General features: G+C 48.0%; 1 protein-coding gene across 3 annotated transcripts in view; it reads left to right on the top strand.

Moving 5' to 3' along the window:
* Positions 1–24,984, top strand: part of NUMA1 (nuclear mitotic apparatus protein 1) — a 1,289,555-nt gene that overhangs the window by 43,796 nt on the left and 1,220,775 nt on the right. The window lies entirely within an intron of this gene.

Below are 24,984 nucleotides of genomic sequence, written 5' to 3' on the forward strand. Positions count from 1 at the left end.
GGACGGAGAGCGGGGTGGGTAGATTTAAAAAGAGGCTGTTACAGTAGTCAAGCCTAGAGAGATCATATTTGTTTGGACCTAAGGCAGATGAAAACCCTGAGGTTGCAAACTTCTATCGCTGCAGCGAAATCTGAGTCTGGCAATTAGACAGCCTCAGCAAGGTCGGACAGCTACGTTTTCCAACCAAGGATGGTGAAATATTTATTTTCGCTACTATTCCTCAGGGAAGAACAAGAGGACAGTTTTTACAGCGGGGACAGAGAAGACAACCGCAAGGTGGTCGAGGATGTGATGGAAGGGGTGCTGCCACAGCAGCTGCTTCCTTGCCTTCTGCTCCAAATTTTACCACAAAACCGCTTTAAAGACATAAAGCACCTGACTGCAGTAGGAGGTAGATTAATCCAGCATCCTTGGTGAAGTATTACGACAGATGCTTGGGCTCCCCAAACCATCGCCCATGGTTACTACCTTCCCTTTTTGAAGAAACCTCCAAACTGTCCCCTGCTAGGCCAGTCCTTGAAAGTACCAGATCCGCTCCTCCTACAGGAAGTTTAGACCCTGTTGGAGAAAGATGCAATCAGATACCTGTAGCGCAAATAAACCAAGGCTGGTACACTCCTTATTTTCTGATTCCAAAGGATGATGGAGGAGTGCGACTCATCTTGGACTTACGATGCTTGAACAAGTTCCTCAGGAAGGACAAGTTCAAGATGGTCACTCTTTCGCACATCCTCCAGGCCTTTCAGCTCCAGGATTGGATGGTGTAATTGGATGGTCAGGATACTTATTTACATGTGCCAATTCATCTCAAGCACAGGAAATACCGGAGATTCGCTGTTGACAATTCTCATTATCAGTTTAGAGTACTGCCATTTGGGCTGACCTCTGCCCAAGGGTTTTCACAAAGTTGGTGGTGGTGGCAGCAAATCTACCAGGGGGGGATTCACATCTACCCCTATCTGGATGACCTGCTGATCAGCTTGTTCAACTGAACAAGCTCTGGAACATTTGGACAGCATCTGTCACTCTCGCCACAGATTGGGCTTCTCCCTCAATTTCAAGAAGTCCTACATGCTCTACTGAAACCATTTTGTATGCCCAGCTGTACTCTGTAACCTAGCACATATGATGTAACCAAGTATCCGCATGTCCTAAAAGTACTCCTGCCTACGTACACTTTCATGTAAATAGAGCCTCAATGCCTTAGGGCTGTAGTGTGCTTTACAAATGTAAAAAAAAGGACACCTTCCCAAAAGCTGCAATTCATTGGAGCAGTCTTGGACTCTTCTTCGGGGAGTGCTTTGCCACCCAAGTAAGAGCTATCCACATTTCACAGATGGTAAGCAAATTAAGTGCCCCAAGTGTTCTGGCCTTCGATTTCGCTTGGCCTCATGGCATCCTGCATTTGTCTGGTGCCAGAGGTCAAGGTCTCTTGAGTTGGCTCTCAGGATTCAGTGGTCTGTTCTCCGACAGAATGACTGATCTGGTATAGATCCCGAACAGGGTTGTGCATGATCTCCTGTGGTGGCCCCTCAAGGAGAATGTTTTGAAGGGGGAGCTCTTTTGGCAACCATGGCTGGGGATTACAGTGGTTAGACGCCTCCCTCACCGGTTGGGGAGGTCAGACAAATGGAATGACTATCAGCGGCTGCTAGTCTGTCAGTCCAAACTACATATCAACCTTTTGGAGCTGAGGGCAATAGGACTTGATGGCATTTCTGCCCTCTGTATGGGGAAAAATGTCCTGAGAATGATTGACAACACAGTGGTCAACAAGAGAGGTGGTGTAGGGTTGCTGCTGCCGTGCACAGGGGCAATTCAGCTTTGGTTTTGGGCACTGCAGGAAGGAATCATTCTGTCAGCAGTTCATCTGGCTGGAGAGGAAAACAAAGCGTCGGATGCTCTGAGCAGGCCGAGCAGTCTCCCACGAGTGGGAACTAGCTCAGGAAGTCCTTGTTCGCCCTTTGGGGAACCCCCCACAAGTAGATCTGATGTAATCGTCCTTGTAACAATTTGTGAAAGTCTGCTTTAACCATCGAATGATTAAGAACCGCATTCTCACTCTGAATTGGAGACGGGGGACCACTCTGGTAAAGTTGAAGTTTAGTTCAACAAAGGAAAATGAGAAGGTTTTAGTTTACGCAAGCACTTTGTCTTGCATTAAATGTGAGTGTGATCCATTTTCTCAGGTAAGACTTCACACAGCAATGAACAACTTCTATTCGCTCCCACTTCTAGACGAGTTCTAATTGAGCTTGTTATAGTTAGCAGCTAAGGGGTTTTCAGTGAATTCGAGAACGAGCTTCACTCTTCGACTCCAAAAACACTGGTTGCGGTCGGCTTCTACTTCCTGACTTTTCTTCCTGCTACTACTTAAGAGCCTCTTGGAACCACATCCCTCTGCAGCATGGGTGTCTCTGTCCGGCCTCGACCATGAGTCTTTCACTCCTCTGTCCCTCGGCTTGCTTTTGCACAAAGGCCTTGGATTGCAGCACAAACTCAGCTCTGCAGTCACAGCTATTGAGTGCACCTGGGAAAACCTTTAACTTAGCCAAGTCTCTCTCAGTGCAGCCGTGGCCAGACAGGATTTGTGAACACAGGGCCAACTCCGAACCTGCAGGTGAAATCTGCTCTCCTATTGGCCCAGCGTCCTTAAAGTGGTCACATTTCCCTGTGAACTGCCAATCTTGTGCTCTTCTGCTACTTCTGCCAGTCTTCCAGCTCCTACCCAGCACCTTCTTTCTGCTCCCTCCTGCTGCAGCCTTTTATGGCTCTCATTTGGGGCAATTGAGTTCAGGTGCAAGATTTTTGTGTTAATTGCCTCACCTTAGCAAAGGTTATTGTGCCTACTTGCCAGTCTTACAACCTCACAGGCCTCCTGAACCGCCTTCCTCTGTCACTGTAGTATTGTGACTTGTATTTCATTTTGAGGAAATTGGGCTTTCCCACTCCTTTTTAAACTTCTGTGGGTTTTAATTGTCTTAGTATTTTTGGATGAGGGATTGTTTATTTTAATCTTATTGGAGGCAGATGGTGGGGGAAACGGCCACTTTTCCGTCACTCCTTTTGGTATAACTTTGGCAATATGAAGAGTTTTATTTTTAGGGATAGAAAAAAATGTTCTTTTGATATGTTGCAGGGTTACAACCTTGGAGTTCAAAATTTCAGTCTTACTGGGAGGTTGAGATAGATTAACAAGACAAAAAGTCAGATATGGTGGTAAGAGTATCCCTCTCAGAGGAAAAATACTGTGCATTATCCCAAGGAATCTCCCCGCTACCTTGGGCCTAGTGTCTCCACCCAGGTGATCTTCCCGCAGTACACCACCATCGGCAAGCGTCTGGCTTCTGCTGCCCACCTTGGAGGAGACTTTAGGCTGTGTTTTGGTGTGGTATCCGCAGGTTTCCCCACACCTCTGAAGTGAGCTCAAAGCGACTTGGTTACTCCATCCACCCAACAGAAACCCCCGGGCAATAGTTCAGTGCTACGAAGAACCTCCTAGGTATTGCGAAAGGAACATTACAAAGCAATAGAAAGGTGATTAAGGACCACCATCTTCAGGAGGGTCGCCCTGCCGATCATGGTACGAGGGAGCCGTGCCCAGAATTGAATCGATGTTTGTTTGTAGTCCGATCAAGGGCTGCCTGCGTGTTGTAAACATGAGATCTGAGGGTCATGCCTTATGTTAACTCCCAGATATCTTAAGGTATGAACCGACCAATGCGGCGCCAGGCAGGGGAGCTGTTCACTTCGCTGCCCCATCAGACCTGCAAGGAGAAACCAGCAAGATTTGTCACGGCTAACAGTTATGCCTGAGGCCGCTGCGAAGTGGTCCAGGGCATCCAAGAGGTATTACAAATTGTCCTTTGGGTGCTGCACATAGAGCAGCATATCATCTGCGTACATTGACACCACATGAGTTATATCATATATGGGGATGCCAGCATCTGCATATTCGACCCTCAGAAATGCTGCAATCGGCTCCAAGACAAGAATGAATAACAAAAGGAGATAGCAAGCATCCCTGCTTGGTACCTTTTTGGAGCTCCCAGCCCTCAGATGTGCCTGCTGGGCCTAAATTTCGCATGGCATGGCATGGACCAGCCGAACCCACTTCTTAAGACCATGCCCAATGCCAAATCGCTGCAATGTAGCAGGCAGCCAGTCCCAACTGAATTAAATGCCTTTATTGCTCCGAATGAGGCCACGGCCAGGGGTATGCCGGAAGGGATCCATGTTCGTTCATTGACCGCTATTTTTTCAATGTTTTTTTTTAAACGAAAATCTTTTGCCGAAAGAAAATCAATCTTTTTTTTATTTTTGGGGGCTATTCCCACCCCCTTATAATTTCAGATGGGTTTCCTGCAATGTCTTCAAGCCTGGGCGCAGGTTTTACTGCAGGATGGCGGCGACTGTATAGTGGACAGCAATTCCTCCAGTCCGTGGGGCATCTAAGACAGCTGCTGCCTCGCCATCAAACTGGGGTAGCGCTGTTTGGGATAGGGCGTCAATGAGGTGGTCCTCACAGCTGCTGGAATGTTACCTGCCTTCGCCTCTCGGGACCATTTGCCTCCCATATGCCTCGCCTTTGCCTCAAATATGCCTTCTTCGCCTCCCATACAGCAACACTTCACAGATCCACAAGCAAACCTATATATTCTCTATATATTGGAGGGACGGATGGAGCTAACTGAATACTAAAACACTTGGGCCTCAAGAACACGCAATGTTCCTGGTCTCACACGCTTTTCCAACGATGCCAAACACAGTTCACCCTTCCAGACAAGATCATTAGGCTAGGAAGGATAGGCAACGCGTTTGCCTTGGATGCAAGACAACGCAACGCATCACAGGTTCGAATCCCATTCCGCACGTAGAAACCAGTCGTATAAAAGAACCATTATAATATATATTAAAAGTAGAAGGAACCCAGCATGAATACCTACAGAGGAATTCATGCTGGATTCCTTTTGACTTTTAAATCCTGTAAAAGATCAAGTAAACTGTCTACCCAGGGCAGACAAATGTACAACACCATATGCTTGGTCGGCTGTGGAAAGAAGACCCGGGTGGTAAGCAATGAAAAGCCTTCTGGCTTCTAGCTGGAGGTAGGCGATATTTTGGAGCATGCAGGTCACTGCTTAAATGAAAAGATCCACTGTGACTTTGTGTTACTCAATGCAACTCTGAAGAGGGATGACTGGGAAGTTTTGGATGAATTAAATAACAATGGCAAAGCAACGCCAGTGGTTATGATTAATTCAATACATTTTGTCACCAGCCTCCAGTTTTGCTTATGTCGCCTGGAGTGGTTTAGGAATGGCCAGATGCAGGTATGGGTGAGTGACCCTGATCTGCCTAGAGACCTCATTGAGGCTAGTGCATGCCTTGTGTGGCCTGTGGTCTCATGCAGAAGGGATGTACCCTAGGAGCTTGGGTTGGACTTCCCCTTTAGAGATGTGACCAAGCCTCCTTTTTAGATGGTTTTTCACTCTCTAATGGCCTAGCAGGGTCCAAATGTGCACCCACCACTGGCCATTGGCTAGTGATAATAGACTCTTTGGCGAGTAAACAATGGTGTGCTGTCTATATAGAATGAAGGTGGCGAGTGACTTGATGTGTCTGTCTAGTAACTTACAACTTGACATTTTGAATCCTGGGCATATAAAGTGAAAATGATGGTTTGGAGTACTACCCAGAAAAATGCCACTGGGTACGATTAATTGATATATGATTGTTTGTTTATTTATATAGCGCCTATACACAATGTGTTTCAAAGCGCTTCAAGGCAAGGGAGGGAACAAGGGAAAATACAACCACATTCTTACAGGCCATGAACAGTAAGGATGTGAAATTAACTATCGTACTCGGCCTGACGACATTTCAGATAGTGCAAGAGCTAAGACATAGATAAGGAAGGGAGGGGGAGAGTGGGAAGGAAATGGAAACAGACAGGTGACTACCGTACTAGGCCTGACAACATTTCTGGTAGAGCCGGAGAAAAACAAAAGGTGAGGGAGAGGGGTGCAGGAAGGGAGTAACAAAACAAGCGACTATCATACTAGGCCTGACGACATTTCGGATAGTGCTGGAGGGGTGGTGGGGAGGAAAACAACAGTAATGGGAGGGTGGAGGAAACAGACGAGGTTGCTATCATATTAGGTCCAGGGACAATTCTGATAGAGTAAGTGCATAGAAGAAAGTAAGAGGAGGAGATAGGAAAAGGGAGAAGGGAAAGGAGAGAAAAGAGTAAGCAGTCAAAAAGAGTGGAGAAGCAAGAGTGGATAGCGAATACAATTGCAGAAGTCAGTAGTAACAGATAATGTTGCAAGCTAGGATGTAAGATGAAGATGGGAACAGCATGATTCAGGGCCACCATGAGTACAAGATGCAAAGGAAGTCCAGCATGAGAGTCGAGAAAGAGTGACGCACCATGAATGAAGTCCATAAAAGTCAAATCCAGCATTGGCCAAAAGACAGTGATGGTGAAGGAAGGCACCAGGTGGGCGGGGCTTGCTAAGTGGTGAAAGAGCAGCAGGCAGGAAGGCACCAGGTGGGCGGGGCTTAGGCCAGATGACCTAGATCCACTTGCACCTGCTCCCCATCTGCAAAGGAAAAGAAGCTGGAGGGCTACTTAAGTAGGGAAACAGAGCGGCAAGCAGGAAGGCACCAGGTGGGCGTGGCTTGCTAAGTGGTGAAAGAGCAGCAGGCAGGAAGGCACCAGGTGGGCGGGGCTTAGGCCAGATGACCTAGATCCACTTGCACCTGCTCCCCATCTGCAAAGGAAAAGAAGCTGGAGGGCTACTTAAGTAGGGAAACAGAGCGGCAAGCAGGAAGGCACCAGGTGGGCGTGGCTTGCTAAGTGGTGAAAGAGCAGCAGGCAGGAAGGCACCAGGTGGGCGGGGCTTAGGCCAGGCTACCTAGATCCACTTGCGCCTGCTCCCCACCTTCCTGCCTTCGACCTTAAGTTTTGCTTTACTCCTTCATAACACGCAGTTGAAAACACTTCAAGGGGTCTCTTTCCCTTCCATGTGAGTCTTTACTTTTAAACACCTCAGCGTTCGGTTACCAAATTACTCCTGTCACTGGGGCCACAGTGGCACACTATACCAGTCCTGTTGGCGTTTTTGAAAGTAGTAGTCGGGTCATTTCAATTAAATGAAACGGACTCGAGTGTAACTATAGTAGAAAGCACGAATGGAGGAACGTGACGGCATGGTGGAAGCGCGGTGTTTCTGATGACGTGGAGTACTCTAACCTGAGCGCCGTGCATCAGCCCTAGGGGAACAACATTGCCTCTCATATGATGATCCTTCAGGTGTGCTTCACTTTACGGTCTGTCAGTGAACGAACAGTGTGGTGGGTGCTACCTGAGCTGAGAAAGAGGCCTTCTAAAACCCACCAAAAGAAAGCTACATTACCAAACCGCCACAAGTGCTAAGGGCCTCTGTTCGTCCTGAATTCCCATAAGGAATCGGTGTAGCCTCCGCCCAATGCCGCACTTAATTCAAGATGCAGTTAAACGCACAGCGACAAAGTTGAATCGAGAAACAGAAACGCTATAATGTTTTGGTTCATTTGTTGAATATGTGGGTGACTGGCATTCTGGGCCACGCTTACAAAGTTATTCCAAGGGATACTAGACTTCAAAACAAAGGCTCCATGAAAGTTGCTTGCTTTGTTTGCGCCGTGGGGCCTGCATCATTCTGGTAAGGCCGTTACAGAGCGTAACGAGCGGAGGCGCACTATCTAAGGAATGCAGAGCGGAGCCCTGCACCTTCCAGGGCGGGAAAATGCACCGTGGCTTGGCTCTGCTCCATTTATAGAAAGAAGAGCCAGATTTAGAGCCTGACGTGCGCAGAGAAAGGCAAGGTCTGCGCAGGGAGAAGGGCAAAGGTGGGCGCCTTCCAGGGATCACTGGAGTTGTGTTGGGCATCTCTGGTTTTCAGCCCAGTCTACCTACCTTTTGACCCTTGGATTTTGAGTTTATCGGAGGCAGCCTGTGCCATATCCTCGCTTAGCCTGCAAAACGTGAGTGGCATTGAAGGCGTTCAATCGGTCAGCATTGTGAAATAACTTGTGACGGTTTGTGTTACTTTGATCCTTCTTGAAAATCAGGTTTCTATTTTTGGCAACCCTCTCGATTAGCCATTGGCTAGTGATAGTTGGTTCTTGGGTGAGTAAAAATGATGTGCTGTGCATGTAGAACATTAACAGGGTGAGTGACTTGCTAACAGATTCAATTTGATCGGTTTACCCTCCTGGAAGTTTTAGAAATGTAATGAACTTGCAATAGTATCGCGTACCAAGGACGCCGGTTCAAGCATACAAGTGAGTCAAATTAACCAGCATGGTACATGATAGTATAGTGATCTACAAAACTATACTAATACAATGTGCCTAGGGGCGGGAGGACAATGGACGAGAACACTGTTGCAGCAGCCAAGTTTAAGAAATGGAGTAGGATCTGAAAAAAGCTTGCAGTTGAGATGTGACGTTAGTTGCCATAGAATGACCTTTAAGGCTGCTTAACTTGCTGTAAAAGGATTTCATTTTTAAATGGAGAAGTTAAATATTGTTGGGAAAGATCTGTTTTTAAAGAGTAAAGGTCTTCAGTTACGCAAGATGAAATGTACTATTTTTGCAGCATCCTTGCCTAAAGAAATTTCTGCAGTTGCTCTTCTGACCTACTGTGAGAAACCTGAAGGTGCCTCACCCACTAGTCCCTGGGGATCTGTCATCCAGGTGGCCAGGACACAGCCATTGTTTTTGGATCCAATTCCTGCGGTTGGACCAGTGCGGGAGGATCACCTGGGTGAGGTGTCTTCGGGGAGTGGAAGTGGGGACACCGGACAGCGATACGCAGTATCCCCTTCCCTGTAACACCTTTACCCCATTTTATCAGATCAACCACCCCCCTTTTTCCAACACAAACACTTTCTCACGGACAGCTCACTGTGAGAAAACATACGAACACCCGAGCCGTATACCAGACTTGTCCCGACACAATGGCAGGGTCGGGCAATTACTGACCATTACACACAGCTGACTTCCATCACATTTCCCCACATAGATAAAGGGCGGAGTACGTAAGTGCACTGAGCAAGGCAAAGCACACGAAGCAGCAGTTCCGAGATGGCATTTTTAATACAAGGAGAAAGACTGCCAGACCGAAGCGGGTTAACAGGAGGGAAGCGCCCTTGACCTTTTCAGAGAGAGACTTACTTTCATGAGTCTTCGAGAATAAGAAATGCAAGACCCAAAATAAAAGCTGAAGAAACCTGCATTGTGTGTCGAAGGTACCGGGGGCTCTCCTGCGTCGATGGCCAAGGCGAGGAGGATTGTTTGCCGATGTGGTACTGTCCTTGGCTCCTACAACAAAGCAGTGCCAGTGAATGCTGCACAGCCGGTGAGTTGGGGAAGACCGATACCAGAACGGCCTGTGTTGATGCCAAGGTTGAAAGCGGCAACTTTGTATAGCGACAACTGGAAGTACAGTGTGTGAAGTGTATGTGGCAAGCAATGCAAATATAATTAAGACAGCAGATGAGTGACTGAACTTTAAAGCAAATATTTGATACCGTAAACGGTGGTCCGGTACCACACGGGTGCCCAGTCGAAAGTCTGTTAGATATCCAAACGAAAGGTGACAAATGTTAAAGGGAAGAAATTGTTAAATTGAAGTGGTCCTGCAACTGATCAAGCCAAACCCTGTGCACATTCGAAAGTCTTTGATGTAAATTGAAATTGGTCCGAGCCTGGCTGAAGGAGACTAATTGTGTTAAAAGGGATCTGATTCTAACTGCGGGGTATCCGGGGTGAACCATGAGTCACCTGAGGGAATATTCTACAAACATGTACATGTATTTGTCTGCTTGTAAGGCACTTATACACTAAGAATATTCTGTTTCAAAGCGCCACAGGGCAGGAGGGAGGCGGGAAATGCATTACAACACAATATTAAGAGCAGAGGGGGAAAGAGGAAGCGGGACAAACCTAATATGCCTTGTGAGTATTCAGAATGTGCAAGTGCAGAAAGGAAGAGGGAATAGGCGGTAAGTGCTGGGGAGTCCGAGCTTGTGGGTGAGCCATGGATGAGGTGCTAGAAATGTTGAGTGCTACACGGCATGGGCAGTGGCAGGTGTAAGTGCGAGTCTCCAGAGCAGAGGGTGTGCAGCTGCAAAGTGCCGTCAATAGACGGGAGCTGGGAAGAATTGTTGTTGGTCAAGTCCCATAATATGCACAAGGGCCAAGGACACCGATTCAGCAACTGTGGGATTAGCAGGAGGGAAGGAAGAAAAGAGGAAGGTCTTAAGGAGCTTCTGAAATTTGAGACGATCCTGCTCAAGGCGCAGGGGGGGCAATTCCAAAAGAGGGAGCCTGCAAAAGAAAGTGAGCGACCGCCTCCCATCGTCCCCCCTTAACATAGCACAAGTTGATCTGAGCCTGGCTGAGGGGGAGCCCGGTGAATCACCTGAATTGAGTACTTGTGAACATCAACTGAAGGAGTGAAAAGGAAAATAGAGCATTTTGTCGCATCAGGCTCCCCCCTGCATGAAGAGACTGATGGGCAAAGAGACTTGGGCACAGTAGGCCCTGATGTTTGAACTGTATCCTCGTGCTAAAGAAGCAGAGAGATTTTGCTACGCTCCAGTGAACCGCCTTGTCCCTTGCTGAGAACGTGGGGAAGGGAGGCCAACGGCCTGAACATTCCGATATATTATTTTGTGAACACTTCTTTCTTTTTGCTAACCTGGTTTCCCACACTATTTGTATTTGGAGGTAAGGATTATAAATAGGTTTATTAGTGTAGGCCCTTTCATTTCGACAGGACACCACTAAGACTGCGTTATTTGATTGCCGTTGCTTGCTTCCATCTGTAGATTTAGGATTAGATGGGTGTTCAAACCCTTTTTTGAAGTTCAATAAACACCCTTGAACTGTGGTCACTTGTCTGTCTTACTGTTGATACCATGCCTTCCTTACAATACCCATACCCACCAGGTGTGAGAGAGGGGAGAGGGTTCAGGTTCCATGTTAGATTGGTTTGCTAGAGATGTACATAGTAGAGTAAGAGGAAGTATTGATGTCTTACATTATGTCGAAGAAGAGGGGCGAATGCTCTAAGGTATGCAGTTATTTTAATTTCTTTATTCAAAATACCATAATTTCTTACATTTTCTGCCAGGTGTGCAAGGTATCAAAGAAAGCATTGTTAAGATGGCCTGGTAAAACCCCAGTTTAAGCATAAATGGGAGGCTGAGAAATACTGCACTCAATGGAAATAGGCAAAGTGAAAGGCAAAACCCGCTTTAACAATCCTACCTAAAGCATGGACAGCATGCAAGCAATAGTCGCAGCTTTCGGAGGATGGCATGCAAAACCACAAATTATGAATGAAAAATATGTAATGGAAATTACACATGAAATGGAAATCTTTCCTAACACTGGCACTTAAGTTTTCAATTTATAGTTGCTAAGTAAGGCTTATGTGAAGAACTACATGAGCATCTGAGTGATCTGCAAACAAGTTCATAGGTCAGTCTGTGTCCCTCGTCAAGAGCTATCATTGTCCTCCCAGTTTATTCCCTCATCAAATCCATGCAGAATCACCCTGTCTTCTCTCGCTATTGCTGCTTCTAGCTCTATTATAATCACGTGCCCTTCTTTCTCATTCATGTGTACTTCTGGTCTGAACAAAAACTCTTTGGGTAGTCGCAACAATTTGCCCCTTATTCTTTAAAGCCATGCTAACAGTTTGTGCACTGTCTATAGGAATACTCGAGGTTTAATGGCACGTCAATTTGCTTTCTGGCCATACAATGCTGATTCTTGTGCCTTTACATAATGGATCCCTGGAGTATTCCCTTGGTCAGTAAAATATATTGTCATGTTCAGTTTGCTCATCAAATCTCTCCCTAATAGGTTGACTGGTGTCTTGCGGGGACACAATAATGGCATGCAAAGATTGTGTTCGCCTATGGTAATAGGTATGTCGTCAGTAAAAAAGCCTGTACTTGTTGACCCCAGAAAAACCTTGTGCATTCGTGCCAATGCCTGACATTGGGTATTTTCCCTCTCTAACACACAATCAAGTCACTTCTGTCTCTACAAGGAAGGAAAATATTTTGTCGCCTATGCTTACCCCAACTCTTGGTTCCTCTTGTGGGTCTGGTGTAAGTGATGGGATGGAACACATCAAGTCTTCCTGTAGGCTGTGCTATTGTGGGTATACGTTAATTCCTGTGCCAGTAAAGGGGTCCCCTCCCACTACCATTGCACCCCATCTCCTGGGTGTGGTTGTTTGTGGCAGTATTTTTGCGTTCCATGATGCCACTGTATTTTGCTTTACACATGCTTGTGTTTTCATCAGTATCTGCGGTGTCTGCATGGGGGCTTGCGTTGGTGCTTGTTGCATTTTCATTGGCCTACCTTGTTGTGTAGGTTGCATTTGTGGTGCTTGTGTTTGATACTGGGTGTGATCTTGGGCATCATATACAGGTGTCTCTCCACTGTCCCCATTCTTTGATCTGGCCAGTTCTGTTTCATTCCTCCCCTGCTTCTACAGACCCGGGAAATGTCCAACACTGGTGTCTGTCCTCCATTAAACCGCCGTCCCTGTCTGTGGAGCCTAAAATCCAAATCCCCTGCCTCTGGGCGCACCCTCTCATCCTCATGGGAAATGTACTCTCCCCTTCCTGCGAAGTTCCCATTGGTTTATTGGCTGTAACTGCCGCACCTCCTGTGTAATCACTCCTTCACTGGTTAACAATGCTCCTTCCACTGAACTTTCTTTCTTCAATTTTCTGTCTGTCTTTCGCTTGTTTTAGTCAACAGTGGTGAACTATAATCAACTGAATTTCTGGCCATGGTTTTGCTTCCATTCCCACTGTCCCTTTTTAATTCTTTGCATTGCCTCATGCAGCCCTAGAAACATATGCTATCAAAAACAGATAGTTTTGTCACACAGCTCTAATTTTGAGCAGCCATTTCTCTTGAATCTACTGGAATATAAGCACCCGGGCCTTCGTCACGCATTTTACGTGTCATTATTGCGCTCATGTTTTAATCTGGAAACTGTACCTTAAGTTCTCTCCGTACATCAGTCCTAAAATTATTTAAAGGTGCGCCGTCATGAATGGTGTTCTTGGCCATCACTCAAGGATAGCCCTCTTGTTTCCAAATAGTTTGCTCTCTTCCCCATTATGGCAGCAAGCAAGCTTTTTTGTCACCCACAGCGAACGTCATTCCTGCTATCATTCCTTCTAATTCCTAAATGGACTTGCCCACTCCTGATGTGAGCCTTGGTAGATTACAAACTAAATTTTTCTTCTCCATCTGTGGCCGTTGTATGTCTAGTGGCCGTCCGTTACCTCCCACTTTTTTTATTTTTTTTACAACAATGGGAACTGTCTCAATTCTACTTTGTTCGAATGCAGCCGCACCCTTCGTTTTTTATAACTGTCTGTCATGCTAACTTTCTTTCGCCCTCATAAATTTCTCAACCTGTTCACATATGGGGTTCTCTCTCTCAAACTACTTGATTGTTCTTTTGGATGTCTGGGATATTCTATAGGTTCTGGCTTTCTTCCTTCTGGGTCTTCCAAATCTGACCTCAATGTCTTTCCTTGTTCTTGCGCTTGTAGAGGAGGCTTGTGTGGCCCTTTCCTCTTGGTCTCCTCATCTATGAACATTGTATCCTCCCTTCCCTCTGTCATCCTCTGTCCTCAAAATCTAGTCTAAGGGGGGCTTGTTACATATGTCCTGCTCATTACCTCTTCCAGTACACTCCTTCCCTCATCTTGTGTAGACCCTCTTCTAGTCCTTGCTTTGTTACTTGCCCCATCCCTTCTGTGCAAATTACCAATCCTTCTTTTTCATGGCTTCTCCTGCATCTTCATCTGGAAGTGTTCTTTTTAAGTATCCGATCCACATCCTTCTGCGTATTTCCCAACTCCTTTAGTCTCTCTCAGTTCCTGCGTTTTGTCTCTTTATCCAGGACCGTACATCCCCTGATAATCTCCTCTATATTTCTCTATTTCTAAATCTCTCACTATGTATGTTCTCTTTTCCTTTTCCCTTTCTGCACCTCCTCAGATGTATTCTATCTTTCCCCTTCTTCCCCAGAAAGCTCACCGTCTCTCAAGCCTTGGTTCTCTCCAGGTTGGACTATTGCAACAGCCTCTTTCTAAATCTACCTGCGTCTACTCTTCGCAATTTATTCAGAACAGGACTGCGAGAGCGTATCCCTCCATCCCTGAAATCTCTCCATTGGCTGCAAGGATTTGCAAAGACCCTTTGCATTGTCCACAAGGCTTTCTGGGGCCTGGGCCCAAAATACCTTCCCTCCTGACCACTTCACTCCTCCACCTCGAACTACCTCAGGGTCAGCGGTTTTTTCTAAGAAACGAGCTGGGGTAGATCGGTCTTCGGCTGGGTCCTCCCTCAGGAACAGCCTCCCTGCCACTGTGAAACTTGAGGAGAACCATCTCCGGAAGCACCTCAAGACCTTGCGCTTTGCTTCTGCCTTCTCCCCTGTTGATCTGTTCTGTCTCGGCATTGTGCACCTGGTCACCCTCTGACTTTCGAACCCAGGTACTTGTTCACCCTGCCACCCACCCGCACCGTCTCCTGGCAATCCCTTGCACTGGGGTCTGTATCTGTAACCGTAGTCCTCCACCAAACCCCCACCCACCATCCCCTGGTTTTCTGCACTTATCCGGCACACCCTGTCTGCTGCCTTATACCTAGCACTTGCCACTTTCTGGCCGCACTACCACTGTGTGTTGCGCTTATTATTTTTGTTTTATTTTCTCCTTGCTCAGCAGTTTCCTCCTCTCCCTCTCCCCTCTTATGCACTTTCTCCCTTTTCCTCTCGCATGCACTTGCATGTTCTCAACATCACTGGGCCTAGTAAGATCATTGTTTTCGTTCTTCCTTGTTTCCCTCCCTTGCATTGTCGCACTTTGAGACACTTGTACGAGCACGATCTAAAATAAAAAAAATATCAATATATACTCTCCTTTTCATGTTTTCTGTCTGTTTTTTCCTTTTCTTCTCTTTCCCATTCTTTCTCTTCTCCTGTTCTCCTTTCTCTTGTTCTAACTTCCCTTTCTTTAAAGTCATCCATACTCCCATCTAATTTAAACATTTGTCCTTGCACCCATTCGTTCGGGGCAATCACTGTCTTTTCCCTATTGTACTGCCTGCCTCTATGTACAGACCTCCTCAGCCTCTGTCAGTTTTGTCTGTAACTCACAATGTTCACCATATTCATTGTGCATGAACGCTGAATTCTTAAAATGATTTGTACTCTGTTAATAACCTCTTTGCTGCTGTAGGTTGGGTGGTGCATATGTGGGATTAGTGTATGCTGCCGCTGCTTTTAATTCTTTTAATGGGTATAGTTCCTGTCTTTCGGGAGTCAGTTCGGTGTTCTGGGGGAGGTGGAGGAGGAGCCGTGGGTGCTGCTCCCTCCCCTTCATGCTAATTAAGCATCCTCTCTTTCATGGGTGGCTCTTCCGACACTTCCCCACACGTTTTCTAGAGTTCTAGAATGGCTTTGTTTTTTTTAACTTATTCCCTTTGCATGTGGCATGCAAATATGTTGTGTTGCAGTACTGATCTCGAAAGAGTGCCTTCCTGTGGCCAAAGCATAAATATCTTGCCCGCAGTGCGTTTCACCGACTGTGCGTGGTACTTTGTAATCTTGTCCTTCTACCGGGGTAAGGCTGTACATAAATGAAAAATGGGAGTGATTCCCATGAGCATGTCACAATTTAGTTTTTGGATACTTACCAAAGCTCTGTTTCTATTCCAATATACTCTCTATTCACCCCTCTTTTACACAGTTACCCTACAATGTTGCACCTTCTCCCGAACACTTCTACCTCTCTCCCTCCCAACACCACTACTCGGACAAGCACCACAAACGGCACCCACGCTCCGATTGGCACCCTTTAGTATAATCCACTACAATTGCCAGTATACACAATTTAATTTCAAAATCTTTTTATTGGCATTTTAAGATATACATTACATTGGTGACCATTTCCCTTCCAACTGATTATCTCCGCCATTCTGCAATTATGATACATATTCGATTATTTCCTGGAAGGAAACATCCCTCAGGACAACATAACAACATTAACTAAACATAAACTGTCTTCATGTTCAACGATTATGGAGTCTATAGCACCTTATGTCAAGTTGGTGGCCTGTCCATGTCCCTGTAGGTGGGAGACGGGTGGGTTGGCATTCTTTCCCTTTGAGACTCGTCACCCCCTTCTTTTTGTTGTGAGCTATGCATTTCTTGCGGCTGAGCGCTCACATTTCTAGGCCTCATGGGGGCATGTCGTCGGATGGTAGGAACATGTCTCTCACCACAGCTTTCCATGCCTCAAATTTAGCGTTGGTGTCCCCGTCACCCCCCACAGTCCCCGATTCCCCAGGCTTCTGTCTCTGCAGCCGTCCATTGCTCCATTTCCCTTTTCCACCTCATGTATTGGGGCCTTTTTTGGACTTCCATGACATTGCCACCTCCCTTTTTGCTAGTATGCATGCCTTGTCCATCACCCGGACAATATGTTTTATTTTGCTTAACCTGGGGTGTGTGCCCAGCAGACATTCCTTCATTGTCCATTCATATCGGGTTACTCCGCCCTTCTCGCATGCTTGTTTAACGTTGGCCCAAAATCTGCCCGCTTTTGCGCACTCCCAAAACATGTGTATTAGGCCTGCTTCATCACTTGTGCACCATGGGCAGCGTGCCTCTGCCTGCCGTTTGAAGCTTGCTACCCTTTTTGGGGTCATGTACGTCCTGTATAGCACGTTTGCTTGGATTAGCCTGAACCTGGCGTTTCTGGACACTGACTTGGGAATTTCAGTGCTCTCTCCCATTCATTGTCGGATAACCCCTCACCGATGTCCGTCGCCCATTTGGTCCTTAACGTGGCTCCGCGGGGGTTGGGCCTGTCATTTAGCTGCGCGTAGATCCTCGACACTGGCCTCAACCCGTCGCTCAGGTTGTACATTTCTGTCACTATGGGGGTCGTTGCTGGTTCCTCTGGCCAGCCATCCCATCTCTCCTTAGCCTCGCGTCTGAGTTTCTGATACCATAAGAACTGATCCGTTGGTATACCCTCCCTCTCGTGCAGCGATTCCAGATCCCTGAATTCTCCCTCCTCGTACATGTCTCCCCAGGCGTATATACCCCATCCCTCCCATTGCCCAAGTATGTTAACCACGGCTGGAGTCGTTCTCATGCTCGCCATTATTAGCAGATCAGGGGAGTAGGGGTTCTTTAGATGTGTGATGGTCTTGACTCTTTCCCATACCAGTCTACCCAGTTAGGCCAGTAAGGGAGCTCCTCCGGCACGGTCCGGGGGCGCCCATATTATCTCCTTGAGATACATGGGTTTGACAAGCACACTCAGTAGGCCAGTTTCGTTAGTGACCTCATCTGATAGCCATTTCGTGACGTAGCTGAGTTGGGCCGCCAAGTAGTACCTTTCAAAATCCGGGAGTTGTATGCCCCCCTTATCGTAGGGGAGGGTTAAAACATTCAATGTGAGTTTATGGCGTGTTTTTCCCCATATGAAGTCTCTGACCTGAGCTTCTAGCTTTCGGAAGAAAGGTGGCCTGATGTAGTGGCAGATGGTTTGGAAGAAATATAGGTAACGTGGCAATATAATCATTTTTGCTATCGAAGCCCTTCCCATTATCGAGAATGGTAACCTTGACCAAAATGTCATTGAGTTGTGAAGCCCTTGAGATACCGCCTGTGTATTCTGCTCGTGTGAGAGTTCCGGCGTGTGTCGGATCTTGACCCCCAAGTATTTAAACATGTCCTGCTGCCATCTTATCCCAACCTGCGGTAGGCTGTCCATTTCTACCCCCCTCAGGCCTGCCAGTGGGAACATACAGGATTTTTGTCTGCTAAAGTGTATCCCCGAGCACCGTGCAAAGTTGTCCAGTACTTCCAGAATTGTAGGGGCGTTATTTTTTGGGTCTGTTAGGTAAATTAGGACATCATCCGCATATAACGAGATGACGTGAAACCCCCCACCTACTCTTATTCCAGCATCCCAGAATTGTGTCCTTATATAGATAGCGATTGGCTCCAACCCCAGTATATAGAGCATGGGGGAGAGGGGACAACCCTGTCTGGTGCCTCTTTGTATATCCCAGGCTTCTGATACCCACTTGCCCGTTTTCACTCTAGCTGTGGGATTGTTATATAATATCTTGACCCAGCGCGCACATCCCTCCCCGAATCCGAACTCCCTTAGCACCTCTATCAACCACTCCCAGTAGATGGAGTCGAATGCCTTTATGGCGTCCAATGACATCACTGCCATCTGTTCCTGGCCTTCCGCTGTGTGTGCTAAGATGTGCTGTAGCCGTCGCAAATTGGCAGTTGTGTTGCGGCCAGGCACAAAGCCATTCTGGTCCTCGTGAACCAGACAGCCTATCACTTTGGACAATTTGTTGGCTAGGATGATGGTCAGTATCTTACTGTCATAATTCAGCATTGCTATTGGTCTATAAGAGTCGCAATCTTCGGTTGGTTTTTGTGGTTTGGGTATTGGGACTATAAGAGTCTCCCTCATGGTCTTGGGTAAGGTTCCTGTCTCGTAAGCTTCTTGAAATACCTTGTGTAGTAATGGGACCAGTGTTGTCTCGTATGTTTTGTAGAACTCCGGGGGGAGCCCGTCTGTCCCGGAGGTCTTGCATGTGGACAGGGCTCTAATTGCTACTGAAATGTCCTCTGGGGTGAGGGCCTCTTCCAGTGAGTCGCGCTGTTGATCGTTCAGTTTAGGGAGTCCTATCTCTTCTTGGGTGTCTTTTATATCTGTCAGCGGTACTTGGGTGCCATGTGCGTATAATGTGGAGTAAAAGTCTGCAAATGTGGTGTTGATCGAATGCTGGGTTGTTCTCCTTAGACCTGTCTTGTCTTTTATCGCGGTCACTGGGTGTTGTGGGTGTTCTCGCCTGCAAAGCCAGGCCAGTAACCTGCCTGGCTTGTCGCCTTGTATGTGTGCCCTGGTAGTGCGTGCTGTGTAGTCGAACTTTGCTAGCCGTCCCCATGCCTGCTGACAGTTCGCCCGTGCCTCCTGCAAATGTTCCTCCTCCTCCCTAGTGCAAGAGCTGTTAGTTTCTTCCAGCCTTATTTCTTCCTCCCTTTCCTCCAGCTCCCTCCTCAGCATTTTCCTGACACCCGCTGTCCCGGCTATAACCTCTCCCCTCGTTACCACCTTTAGGGCCTCCCATACCGTGCTCCAGCGCTTCACGCTACCGCTGTTGTTGGTGACATATTCTACCAGTTTGTCTCCCAGCTCCTCCTTAAATATTGGGTCTGTCAGAGCCTCTGTGGGCATACGCCATAGCGGAATAGGGGGTCTAGGGCCCTTCAAAGCCCAGTGCATCAACAGGGGGAGTGGTCCGAAATCGATCTACCCAAGTATTGTATTGATTCCACCTGAGCCAGGTGCATTTTGTCTATAAACATCTAATCGATTCTCGTGTAGAGATTGTGTGGGGAGGAATAATGTGAGTATCCTCTGCCTGTGGGATGGAGTTCCCTCCAGACGTCTGCCAGGTCTAGCTGTTCCAGCAGATTGTTTAGCACCCTAGAGGTTCTATCCAATTGCTTCTGCGGGGGTTCATATCTATCTAGGTCCACGTCCCTCACACAGTTAAGATCCCCTCCCCATATGTACAGGCCATCCCTGCGCCCCGCCAGTTTCATCTGGAACCTAGCTAGGTAAGATGGAATGCCGTGGTTTGGAAAATATGTGTTGACTAAGCAGATCTCTACCTGCTCCAGCACTCCCCACAGGATCAAATACCTCTCCTCCGGATCTACTTCAGTTCTTGTCGTCTGGAAGGGCACCGCTGGGTTGATCCAAGTATACACCCCCCTAGCAAACTTGGAATATGGGGCCCCCTGACCTTGTCCTCCCCAGTGCTCCTTCACCTTTGACTGGTCCTCCACCGAGAGATGAGGCTCTTGGAGCAGTGCAATGTCTACTTTTTTCCTGCGCAGGTATGACCTGATCCTGTTCCGGCGTAGATATGACCCCAACCATCTCACGTTCTAGGTTAGTATTCTAAGTTGCATTGCCATATTTAGGGCTCTTCCTCCCGGGGCTTCGTTTCCCCCCGCCTCCTCACCTTCCGTCTTGCATCTTGAGTGTCCAGGCCACCCCTCTTTATTCCTCGTTCTGCATGAAGATTGTGGTGTTGAATTAGAACTGCTGCAACAACAAATGCAGCTTAAACAAACAACTCTGTGAACTGGCAGTCCGACGAACAAGCAGTTCGGACTGCATAACTGCAAACTGCCCCCAGCCGTTAGTGAGCCTGTAGCACTCAGGGGCTCCCACGCTTTCAGAGCCTCTCCTGGTTTTCCGGCGTGGGCGGTGTGCAGGAGTGTGACCTGCACGTGTCTCGTAGGGGTGGGCCATTGGCCTGTTTGCCATTGACTTGGTCGTGTGTGGTGTCTTGCTCTTCTGCCCAGTATTGCTATCCGAGTATTACGGTCGTAGCTGCCTGTTGATCAACCAATTCATGCCTCATGTGCAAGATCAGCGGTTAATGTTGCCGGTTGATGCTTCTTGTTACATCTATTATTCAGCTTGAGACAGTTTTTCGCCATCGTCCGCTAAGTTATTGTGTTCAAGCCACATATTTGCCGCGGCCGGAGTTTCCAAGAAAATTGCTTTCCCTTTATAAAGGACCTTGAGGCGAGAAGGGTAAAGCAACATATATTTGAGGTTAAGTTTGCGCAGCCTCGCCTTGGTATAAATGAGTTACTGGCATATTGTACTGCAGGGGTGTAATCCGGGTATATGGCAATTGTAGAATCCTGCCTCTTGATTTCTCCACCCTCTCTGGAATATCTCAGTATTATCTCCCTATCGCGGAAGTTTAGGATTTTGGCAATAATCTGTCTTGGGTATGAGCCTGGAGGTGGACGCTTCTGAAGAGACCTGTGGGCGCGTTCCACTGAAAACCCTTGCGAAAGCCTCCCTACCCCAATTTCTTGTTGTAACAACGTTTCTATGAATTCCGTTGGGTTCGGGCCTTCCATGTCCTCGGGAACCCCTAGAATCCTGATGTTGCGCCGAGCCCGACCTTCTGCATCCTCGGATCGTGTTTCCAGCCTTGACACTTTTTGTTCCAATTCCTGGACTCGCTTCTTCAGATCCGCTGTGTTTCCGACATTAACCTGTAGAGCGGTCTCATTGACATTTACTCTTTCCGTCAAGTTGCGTGCGTCTTGGCGCATGAGTTGCATGTCCACTTTTATTTCATCAAACCTGTTTTAATGGAGGTGCGGAGCTCTGCAATGGCTTGAAGGACTTGCGTGTTATCCGGTGCCACACCTGCGTGTGCTGGCTCACCCGTAGTTGTAGGTCCGGGCAGCTGCGGCTGTTTAGATCTGACCGTTGTATAAGTGTCCATTGTTGTGTTTTTGAGTTTAGTTTTAGATGGAGACATCACGTCTCGCAGGGCCAGGATGACTGCCGCCTTGTTCCGCGGGTATCTGTGTGAATGCTGGGCAGCTGTGTTGGGCCGGCTATCAAACCTCTCCTCGAGTGCGTCCCCCGTAGAACAGACCTCCGTCCGCCAGCTAGGCCAACTAAGGCAGTCCGGGGCCTGACCTGACCGGAAGGAAGATGTGGGGCCGCTACTCACGGGTCGCTGACATCGGAGTCTGTCGACATGCTCCACGGGGCCTCCCCTGGCTCCTCCAGTCTCTCGGTGGAAGAGGACTCTCCATCTCCGTCCCCAGGTCGCTGCCGTCTGGGTCCTGGAGTCCCGCAAAGGGCTGCGGGTGGTGTTCCGATAGCGATCCGCGGGTCCCAGCGCCGCTCGGCCCCACAGGCCCCCCCCCCCCCCCAGACAGCAAGCCGTCCTCAGTGCGGGATCCTTTCCCCCCCGCTTCCTCCGTGTCAGGCACACGACGCCGGCGCCAAAGGCTCTGCGCTGGGGCCGCTCAGAGACCCGGTCCGCCGATTCTCTGTTTCGCGCTCAGTTGAGTTCCGCGCCAGAGGCCGCCATCTTGGGCCCGCCGGGGGGAGCCTCTTCCGACGGTTCGTTTTTCCCTTTGCAGGCTCAGATTTCTCCCGAAAGTGAGGTCGAGTGCAGCAAATGGGTTCCCCTGCCCTCGACCAGGTTTGTAGCCTCGAATGTTCTCAATTAAGCACCGTAACTGCTGTCGATTCAGGATCTTGGGCAGGAGCTCAGGCGAACACCGACCTCACTCCATGCGCGTAGCCATGCCCCCCCCGCCAGTATACACAATTATATATTAACTTTTCACAAAACGAAACTATCCTACGGCTGAGCCCAGAAATCCCTACACCAATGAATACACTTCAAATACAATACGGCCAGCTTCCCATCACCTGGTTAGGTAACCTTCTCTTTTTATCATTCCCACGGGAGGGAGTTTACTAAGCACTCATGTGACCATGTCCTAGAAAATCTGACCACCATAATTATGACGATTAGTGCATAGTCACCTGTGACCTTGTCACAAGTATTCCATCATAATCCTTTCTCGCAATTCCCTCCCCCTTTTTGACAGGCCACTGCTGTATATTTGTATCAAATCTCTTCCCCAATCGGCCAGCTGCCCTAGGGGGTGCTCCGCAAGGATCTAACAGGAATGCCTCTAAGTGAGGGAGTGGGGAGGGGGGCTCCTGCCTGTGTTCATGCGTGATACCGGTCTCCACAGGTCACCTCGCAGTATTTGGGCCTCAGCAAGGCACTTAACGATCCGAGTACTCTGGCCAAACCATCCTCTGCTACCATATGTTGGGATTGCCTGGGAAAACCTCAGTTTAAGCAGAGATGGGAGGCCGAGAAATCCCACACTCAATAATGGAAATAGTCAAAGAGAAGGGCAGAACCTGCTTTATTAACAATACAGCATACAAGCAATAGAGGTGCAGCTCTCAGAGGTTCTCATGCCAAACAGATTATGAATTAACACCCCTTTTGGCTGCACGTATTTGAATACAGAGATTTTCTCGATTCCCCAAGGCCTCTTCCAGGGCTATAAATTGATGTTTCTTAGGACCTGTCCTATTCTCTGCAGTCCTGCCTCGAACTTCTCGGGGCCTGGGAATGCGGTCCCTTATTGGGGTGGAGGGGGCATATGAAATATGGGTGAGAGCCATGTAGTGACCCCCCCCCCCCCATCACCTCCTTTTTAACCCTCCAGAGCTTCCAAAGCGGGCCCAGTATCCTGTGTGCTTTAACTCTTCTAGGGGCTGCAGTCTCCGGTGTCTAGAGCCATTCCCCTAGCGTGACTGGTCTAAACAGATGGTTCTCTATACCCACCCATTGTTTCTCTTTATCCCTTATTAAGTTGGAGACTAAATTGAGCCGCCCTGTAATAGGTATGCAGATCGGGTAAACCCACCCCTCTTTTTTCCTTTTGCTGCACTAGTATTCTGTATGCCATGCGGTTTCTTCCCTTGCCATAAAAATCTCACTATCCTTCATCTCAGTTCTCTAAAATGTAAGTCCGGTAACTCTACTGGGAGGACCTGGTACAGGTATAACACTCTGGGCAAAAGCACCATTTTTATTGCATTTTTGATCTTCATAGTCAGGAGATGGTAAGCTTGGACCAGGTGTCTAACTTGCCCATTAGCCTGTGCAACAGCAGAGGGACGCTTCTCTCATATAGATGTTCGAGCGCTTTGGGTATCTTCACCCCATAAGTACCTTTTTTATACTATCCCTTTCTACCGGGATCTCCAGATCTTCCTACTCTGTGCTTTGTTCCCCTGATGGCTCCTGAAGTGGGAGGAGCGTCGATTTATTTACGTTTACCTTAAACCCTGATACCCTCCCATACCTTGAGTATCCTCGGGACTGACCCAGTTATATCCGTAAGATACAACAGAATGTCGTCGGCATACATGCCTTATGACTCGTAGTCCCCACCTGTCCCCTTGATCTGGTCATCCCGCAGTATTTTTTTCTCCCAACGGTTCCATTGTCAGATCAAATGGGAGATGTGACAGGGGGCATCCCTGCCTGGTTCCTTAACTCGGCGTAAACTCTCGTGTCTTCATCCCGTTTACCAGGGCCAACGGCAACGGTTGTTGTAGATTGCCCTAATTGTCCGACGCATTCCCACGCCTATCTTTCGCAATATGGCAAGAAGAAAGCTCCACTCAACCCTACCGAATGCCTTCTCTGCATCCAGGCTCAACAGTGAGTGTCCTTCCTGGTGCCCGTTTATATGTTCCATTAAGTCTAGGGTCTTTCGAATCACATCAGAGCCCTGTCTTCCTGCGATGAACCCCATTTGGTCTGGGTGGACAATACAGGGCAGTTTCCTTTCAAAGCATGTCTCTAGAAACTTACCAAATATTTTCTCAACATTCAAAAGCGAGATGGGCCGGTACGATGAGCAGTGTGTTGGGTCTCTCCATTCCTTTGGGATTGCCGATGTTGGCGCCCTGCTGAACGACGATGGCGCCTCGCCCTTGTCCAGGACATGGTTGTATAACTTCACCATGTGCTGGGACATGACCCCAACGTATTTGTTTGTAGAATCCTATGGTATAACTGGCCTTCCTGGTGCCTTACCATTTGGGAGGCGTGACAACTCATCCTGCACATCTTCAGCCGTTATTAGGCTTTCTAAATGTTCCACCTCTGGGCTTGTGAGCCTGGTGTGGGCCACTTCCTTCAAATATTCCCCCACCTCTGTTTTCCCTCTTTGGGCCTCTGACTTGTATAGCTTCTCATAGTATTGGGCGAAACATTCTGCAATTCCCTGCTGTCTCCCTCAGGGCTTCCCAGTTTCGACGCCCATCTCTATGCACATGCAGTCTTACTGCCAGCAGTGCATCTACCTTGTCTCCTTTTTTGTAGTGTTTCTGCTCGAGGTACCACAATTTCCACATGGTCTCTCCATCCCTAGTGCTTTCAGCTCCGCCCTCTTTGATAACG

The sequence above is a fragment of the Ambystoma mexicanum genome, chromosome 7q, assembly GCF_040938575.1.
Source record: "Ambystoma mexicanum isolate Mex_15411 chromosome 7q, UKY_AmexF1_1, whole genome shotgun sequence".
NCBI lineage: Eukaryota > Metazoa > Chordata > Amphibia > Caudata > Ambystomatidae > Ambystoma > Ambystoma mexicanum.